Source organism: Salvelinus namaycush, chromosome 2, assembly GCF_016432855.1.
Source record: "Salvelinus namaycush isolate Seneca chromosome 2, SaNama_1.0, whole genome shotgun sequence".
NCBI classification, from domain to species: domain Eukaryota; kingdom Metazoa; phylum Chordata; class Actinopteri; order Salmoniformes; family Salmonidae; genus Salvelinus; species Salvelinus namaycush.
The window spans coordinates 77,222,778-77,230,277 of NC_052308.1; the positions used below are offsets into that span (position 1 = coordinate 77,222,778).

Sequence of the window (7,500 nt, forward strand, 5' to 3'; positions counted from 1 at the left end):
CGTGCGTGCGTGCGTGCGTGCGTGCGTGCGTGCGTGCGTGCGTGCGTGCGTGAACTCAGCACCTAGATGGGGTGGCAGGTAGCCTAGTGGTTAGAGTGTTGGGCCAGTAACCGAAAGGTTGCTAGATTGAATCCCTGAGCTGACAGGTAAAAATCAGTCGTTCTGCCTCTGAACAAGACAGTTGTGTTCCTGGGCCGTCATTGAAAATAAGAATTTGTTCTTAACTGACTTGCCTAGTTAAATAAAGGTTAAATAAATAAAAAAATAGATACGTGGGGATTTAATCTTCATCATCATCATGGATAACATGAGGGAGTAAGAGATAATGATAGAAAGACAAAGAGAACGAAAGAGAGGTGAGGGGTAGAATAAATAAAACAGCATACCTGGGAACAGAGAGAGAGAGAGAGAGAGGGTGCAGAGAGAGAGGGGCAGGGAGAGGGGGAGGGAGAGAGGGGCAGGGAGAGAGGGGGAGAGAGAGAGGGGGAGGGAGAGAGGGGCAGAGAGAGGGGGGAGAGAGAGAGGGGCAGAGAGAGAGTGGGAGGGAGAGAGGGGCAGAGAGAGGGGGAGAGAGAGAGGGGCAGAGAGAGAGGGGGAGATAGAGAGAGGGGGGCAGAGAGAGAACGAGGCAGAGTGAGAGAGAGAGGACAAGACTCCAGCCCACTTGTTGGCAGAGATCTCCTAGCTCCGTAGTGCTCCGGGGTAAAAGCAACAGTGTGTTCGCGTGTTTGCACGTGGAATCGATTGACGCAGGCACAGAGAGTGAAAACAACCTCTCTCTTTCAGCCCTCACTGGAAGGGGATTCGTGTTTCAAACCCTCACTACAGTGTTTATTAAAGGACAGGTTACTTTCCTATTCTCTTCCGCCTATATTTAAAACCATTAGCTTTAAGGGAGGGGGTAGAGAATGCATCTCTTCAGTGTCAGAGTATTTTTCCCATCATGAGAAGACAAGAGAGATGTTATGACTGTATAGTAAACATTCTCTCTATCCAGGAGGTGAAGACCCTGGGAAACTGTTGATTCTCATTGTACCGACATGGAGTTTGTGTTGTGGTGTGTTGTGGTGTGTTTTGAGTGTGGTTTGAGTGTGGTTTGAGTGTGTTTTGAGTGTGGTTTGAGTGTGCCAGTGGAGAATTGGGGTGGGGGGGGGGGGGGGGGGGTGTTTCAGGGTGTGTGTATACGAATGAACTGTTGATTCTCAGAGAAGAGACACACCATCATCACCCACAGAGAAGTGTGTGTTGCTGTGTGTGTTTTAGTCTGGGGCTGTATTGGAGGTGTGGCGTTCCTTCTCTCCTTCTCTCCCTCTTTTCCTTTCTTCTTTCCTTCCTTCCCTGGTGTTGTTAAATGTGTTATAATACAGTAGTGAACTCATCACCACACTGCAGTTGAAAACTGCGGCAAGTTGAAAAACACAGAAAGATGATGCAATACAAAGACAACCCTGAGTCTCCTCTCACAGAGCCCAGCACTCTCTACTCTACCCTTCTCCTGAGTCTCCTCTCACAGAGCCCAGTAGAGAGTGCAGGGCTCTGTGAGAGGAGACTCAGGAGAAGGGTAGAGTAGAGAGTGCAGGGCTCTGTGAGAGGAGACTCAGGAGAAGGGTAGAGTACAGAGTGCAGGGCTCTGTGAGAGGAGACTCAGGAGAAGGGTAATGAATAATGTTACATTTGACCCCTGGGGGCCGGAACTGAATAATGTTACATTTCGAAACAAAAAGAAATCGAAACAAAAAGAAATCGAAACAAAAAGAAATATAACGTTATTCAGTACCGGCCCCCAGGGGTCAAATATAACGTTATTCAGTACCGGCCCCCAGGGGTCAAATATAACGTTATTCAGTACCGGCCCCCAGGGGTCAAATATAACGTTATTCAGTACCGGCCCCCAGGGGTCAAATATAACGTTATTCAGTACCGGCCCCCAGGGGTCAAATATAACGTTATTCAGTACCGGCCCCCAGGGGTCAAATATAACGTTATTCAGTACCGGCCCCCAGGGGTCAAATATAACGTTATTCAGTACCGGCCCCCAGGGGTCAAATATAACGTTATTCAGTACCGACCCCCAGTGGTCAAATATAACGTTATTCAGTACCGACCCCCAGTGGTCAAATATAACGTTATTCAGTACCGGCCCCCAGGGGTCAAATATAACGTTATTCAGTACCAGGGGTCAAATGTAACATTATTCAGTACCAGGGGTCAAATGTAACATTATTCAGTACCGACCCCCAGTGGTCAAATATAACGTTATTCAGTACCAGGGGTCAAATGTAACATTATTCAGTACCAGGGGTCAAATGTAACATTATTCAGTACCGGCCCCCAGGGGTCAAATGTAACATTATTCAGTTCCGGCCCCCAGGGGTCAAATGTAACATTATTCAGTTCCGGCCCCCAGGGGAGAGAAGACTCATCAAATATGAGAACTCACTATGACCATACTGATCAGAGAAGGATCGCTGTTGGTTTCTGTGTGGAGGTTTAACTATAAGAAATTGATGTCTACCATAGTAGACATATAACACAGTGGATATCTAACATAGTGGATATAGTAGATATCTACTATAGTGGATATCTACCAAGCGGATATGGTAGATACTGTATCTAACACAGTGGATATCTAACACAGTGGATATCTAACACAGTGGATATCTAACATAGTGGATATAGTAGATATCTAACACAGTGGATATCTAACACAGTAGATATCTAACACAGTGGATATCTAACACAGTAGATATCTAACACAGTGGATATCTAACACAGTGGATATCTAACACAGTGGATATCTAACATAGTGGATATCTTACATAGTGGATATCTAACACAGTGGATATCTAACACAGTGGATATCTAACACAGTGGATATCTAACATAGTAGATATCTAACACAGTGGATATCTAACACAATGGATATCTAACACAGTGGATATCTAACACAGTGGATATCTAACACAATGGATATCTTACATAGTGGATATCTAACACAGTGGATATCTAACATAGTAGATATCTAACACAGTGGATATCTAACACAATGGATATCTAACATAGTGGATATCTAACACAGTGGATATCTAACATAGTGGATATCTAACATAGTGGATATCTAACACAGTGGATATCTAACATAGTGGATATCTAACATAGTGGATATCTAACACAGTGGATATCTAAGTGGATAGGCGTAACTTCATCTGCCAATTGTCTTAATCAGTATTTACATAACTCCTATACTGAAAGGATGTTGTGAAATCTACAAAAGTCCCAATGTAAACAGACCCTACCATCTCTCTCACACGCACACAAACACACGCCCGCGCAGCAGTGTGTGTGTGTGTGTGTGTGTGTGTGTGTGTGTGTGTGTGTGTGTGTGTGATTATGCAGTAGTATGGTAGTTCCTGCTTACGCCATATTTCATCATTATTACTGAAGGAAAAAACTCTCCTCTATTGATCTGATGCTGCTTCTAATCTCTTTCTCCTGTCTTTCACGCTCTTCATCCCTTTCTCTTCTTTCTTCATCTCCCTCCCTCTTTCTCTCTCCTCTCTTTCACGCTCTTCATCCCTCTCTCTTCTTTCTTCATCTCCCTCCCTCTTTCACGCTCTTCATCCCTCTTTCTTTCCTCACCTTCCTCCCTCTCTCTCTCTCCTCTCTTTCACGCTCTTCATCCCTCTTTCTTTCCTCATCTCCCTTCCTCTTTCTCTCCTCTCTTGTACGCTCTTCATCCCTCTCTCCCTCTTCACCTCCCTCGATCTCGCTCTCTCCTTCTCTCCCTGTTCCTCCCCCTTTCTCTACCTTCTCTTCTCTCCCTGTTCCTCCCTCTCCCTCCATATCTCCCTCTCTTCCTGCTCCCTCTCTCTTTCTCCATTTCCTCTCTCTCCATTAACAGCTTTCAAGTTTTCCTCAGCATATCATATCATATCATATCATATAGACCAGTTTCAAACACATCCCAGTGGTAACCAAGATCATGACTAGTACACGCACACACAAGAAAACAAACACAAACACATAGCCTAGTCCCAAAAAAACATCCAGGAATGCAAAGCACACTCATCCATAAGGTGAAGCCTAAACAAACAGAATAGCACACACACACACACACACACACACACACACACACACACACACACACACACACACACACACACACACACACACACACACACACACACACACACACACACACACACACACACACACACACACACACACACGACAGATGGATAATGATTACCCTGAGAGGGTGTTTGTTCAGAACCACCTGCCACGTTACTCATGTAGAGACATAAACTCCGAAAAAAAGTCCTCTCACTGTCAACTGCGTTTATTTTCCGCAAACTTAACATGTGTAAATATTTGTATGAACATAATAAGATTCAACAACTGAGACATAAACTGAACAAGTTCCACAGACATGTGACTAACAGAAATGGAATAATGTGTCCCTGAACAAAGGGGGGGGGTCAAAATCAAAAGTAACAGTCAGTATCTGGTGTGGCCACCAGCTGCATTAAGTACTGCAGTGCATCTCCTCCTCATGGACTGCACCAGATTTGCCAGTTCTTGCTGTGAGATGTTACCCCACTCTTCCGCCAAGGCACCTGCAAGTTCCCGAACATTTCTGGGGGGGAAGGGCCCTAGCCCTCACCCTCCGTTCCAATAGGTCCCAGACATGCTCAATGGGATTGAGATCCGGGCTCTTCGCTGGCCATGGCAGAACACTGACATTCCTGTCTTGCAGGAAATCATGCACAGAACGAGCAGTATGGCTGGTGGCATTGTCATGCTGGAGGGTCATGTCAGGATGAGACTGCAGGAAGGGTACCACATGAGGCAGGAGGAGGTCTTCCCTATCACGCACAGAATTGAGATTGCCTGCAATGAAAACAAGCCCTAGTTCGATGATGCCAGACATCTTTGTGACACACCGCCCCAAACCATGACGGACCCTCCACCTCCAAATCGATCCCGCTCCAGAGTACAGGCCTCGGTGTAACGCTCATTCCTTCAACGATAAACACGAATCCGACCATCACAAAACCGCGCCTCATCAGTGAAGAGCACTTTTTGCCAGTCCTGTCTGGTCCAGCGACGGTGGGTTTGTGCCCATAGGCGACATTGTTGCCGGTGATGTCTGGTGAGGACCTGCCTTACAACAGGCCTACAAGCCCTCAGTCCAGCCTCTCTCAGCCTATTGTGGACAGTCTGAGCACTGATGGAGGGATTGTGCGTTCCTGATGTAACTCGGGCAGTTGTTGTTGCCATCCTTTACCTGTCCCGCAGGTGTGAGGTTCGGATGTACCGATCCTGTGCAGGTGTTGTTACACTTGGTCTGCCACTGCGAGGGCGATCAGCTGTCCATCCTGTCTCCCTGTAGTGCTGTCTTAGGCGTATCACAGTACGAACATAGCAATTTATTGCCCTGGCCACATCTGCAGTCCTCATGCCTCCTTGCAGCATGCCTAAGGCACGTTCACACAGATGAGCAGGGACTCTGGGCATCTTTCTTTTGGTGTTTTTCAAGTCAGTAGAAAGGACTCTTTAGTGTCCTAAGTTTTCATAACTGTGACTTTAATTGCCTACCGTCTGTAAGCTGTTAGTGTCTTAACGACCGTTTCACTGGTGCATGTTCATTAATTGTTTATGGTTCATTGAACAAGCATGGGAAACAGTGTTTAAACCCTTTACAATGAAGATCTGTGAAGTGATTTGGATTTTTACGAATTATCTTTGAAAGACTGGGTCCTGAAAAAGTTTCGCTTTCAGAGTTCTTACCCTGTGTTTCATCAACTACATTCATCTCTCTCTCTCTCCCCACACTGAGCATACAAAACATGAAGAACACCTTCCTCATATTGAGTTGCACCACCTTTTGCCCTCAGAACGGTCTCAATTCGTCGGCATCTATTAGGTGTTGAACGCGTTCCACAGAGATGCTGGTCCATGTTGACTCCAATGCTTCCCACAGTTGTGTCAAGTTGTCTGGATATCCTTTGGGTGGTGGAACATTCTTGATACACACGGGAAACTGGTGAGCGTAAAAAACCCAGCAGCGTTGCAGTTCTTGACACAAACCGGTGCGCCTGGCACCTACTACCATACCCTGTTCAAAGGCATTTAAGTATTTTATCTTGCCCATTCACCCTCTGAACGGCACACACACACAATCCATGTTTCAATTGTCTCAAGGCTTAAAAATCCTTCTGTAACCTGTCTCCTCCCCTTCATCTACACTGAAGTGGATTTAACAGGTGACATCAATAAGGGATCATATCTTTCACCTGGTCTATTTCATGGAAAGAGCAGGTGTTCTTAATGTTTTGTCCTCTCAGTGTACGTAAGGGAGAGAGAGAAGGAAAAAGTATACAGAGATAAAACACAGAGAACACAGAGAGCGAGAGCATGTGTGTGTGTGTGTATACGTGTGTATATGTGTGTGTATGTTACACTGTGACTCTACATCTGGGTTAGACACCTGTTCCACCGTGAGAAAGGCAGTCAAGTTGCAAAATGTTCACTGTAAATTTATGGCAACTGTAAAAAGAGATACTTTACAATCCTTTCCTAACCTCCAACATACACCTTCCACACACACACACACCCACCCCACACCTTCCACACACACACACACACACCCACCCCACACCACCCACCACGCACCCACACACCCACCCACTTAGTTTCTTTGAATTGTGTTTCCGCCTGCTGTTACAGCAGCACACACACCCAGGGGCTACGCTGCATGTCTCAGTGTCTCGTAGATGTGCACCACACACACACACACACACACACACACACACACACACAGATTCACACAGCTAACGGCGCTGTGGTAAGTAACAAGTGAAAACACCATCTGTCAAGTGAGAGAGTGTTTTCTTCCTCTCAGCATTTTCTCTGGAATGCCTTGAAGACAAAACACTCCTTGTTCTCCCTCTATCTCTCATTCTATTTCTCCTTTCTTCATCTCTCACTCCATTCTCCCTGCTCCGACACAATCAGCACAGTTGTGTGTGTGTGTGTGTGAGAGAAAAGTTGCTAACATAAGCATCGGTCAGCGTTAAATGACTTGTGAACAACACCAGAGGGATGAGAAATGCAGTGGCTAGCACTGATTAAGATGATATGGCACCGTGTGTATGTGTGTGTGTGTTTGCTAAGAAGCGTCAACCTTAGAGTGGGGGCGCTTGTTTCTCAAACACAAACACAACTATTTTATGATCATCACCACTACATGGTGCTTGCTTACTTTAAGCTGTGGATGTATATAGGTAAAGCTTGTTCAGCAATCTGAATTGACCGCCGATGTTCAGTTCACCTTCAGCTGAATTTAGACCAATCATGTAAACACGCCCCTTATAACTCATGCATAATAAAGCAAGATGTATATGAATCAACAGTCGATTATTAAAAAAACATATATATAATTTTGAACTGTGTAGGCTACTGTATTTTCCCACCACTGCAATGGTGTAGCAATATTTA

General features: G+C 45.5%; 1 protein-coding gene across 2 annotated transcripts in view; it reads right to left on the reverse strand.

Moving 5' to 3' along the window:
- LOC120019154 (transcription factor MafG-like) overlaps positions 1 to 7,500 on the reverse strand; it is a 21,784-nt gene that overhangs the window by 13,137 nt on the left and 1,147 nt on the right. The window lies entirely within an intron of this gene.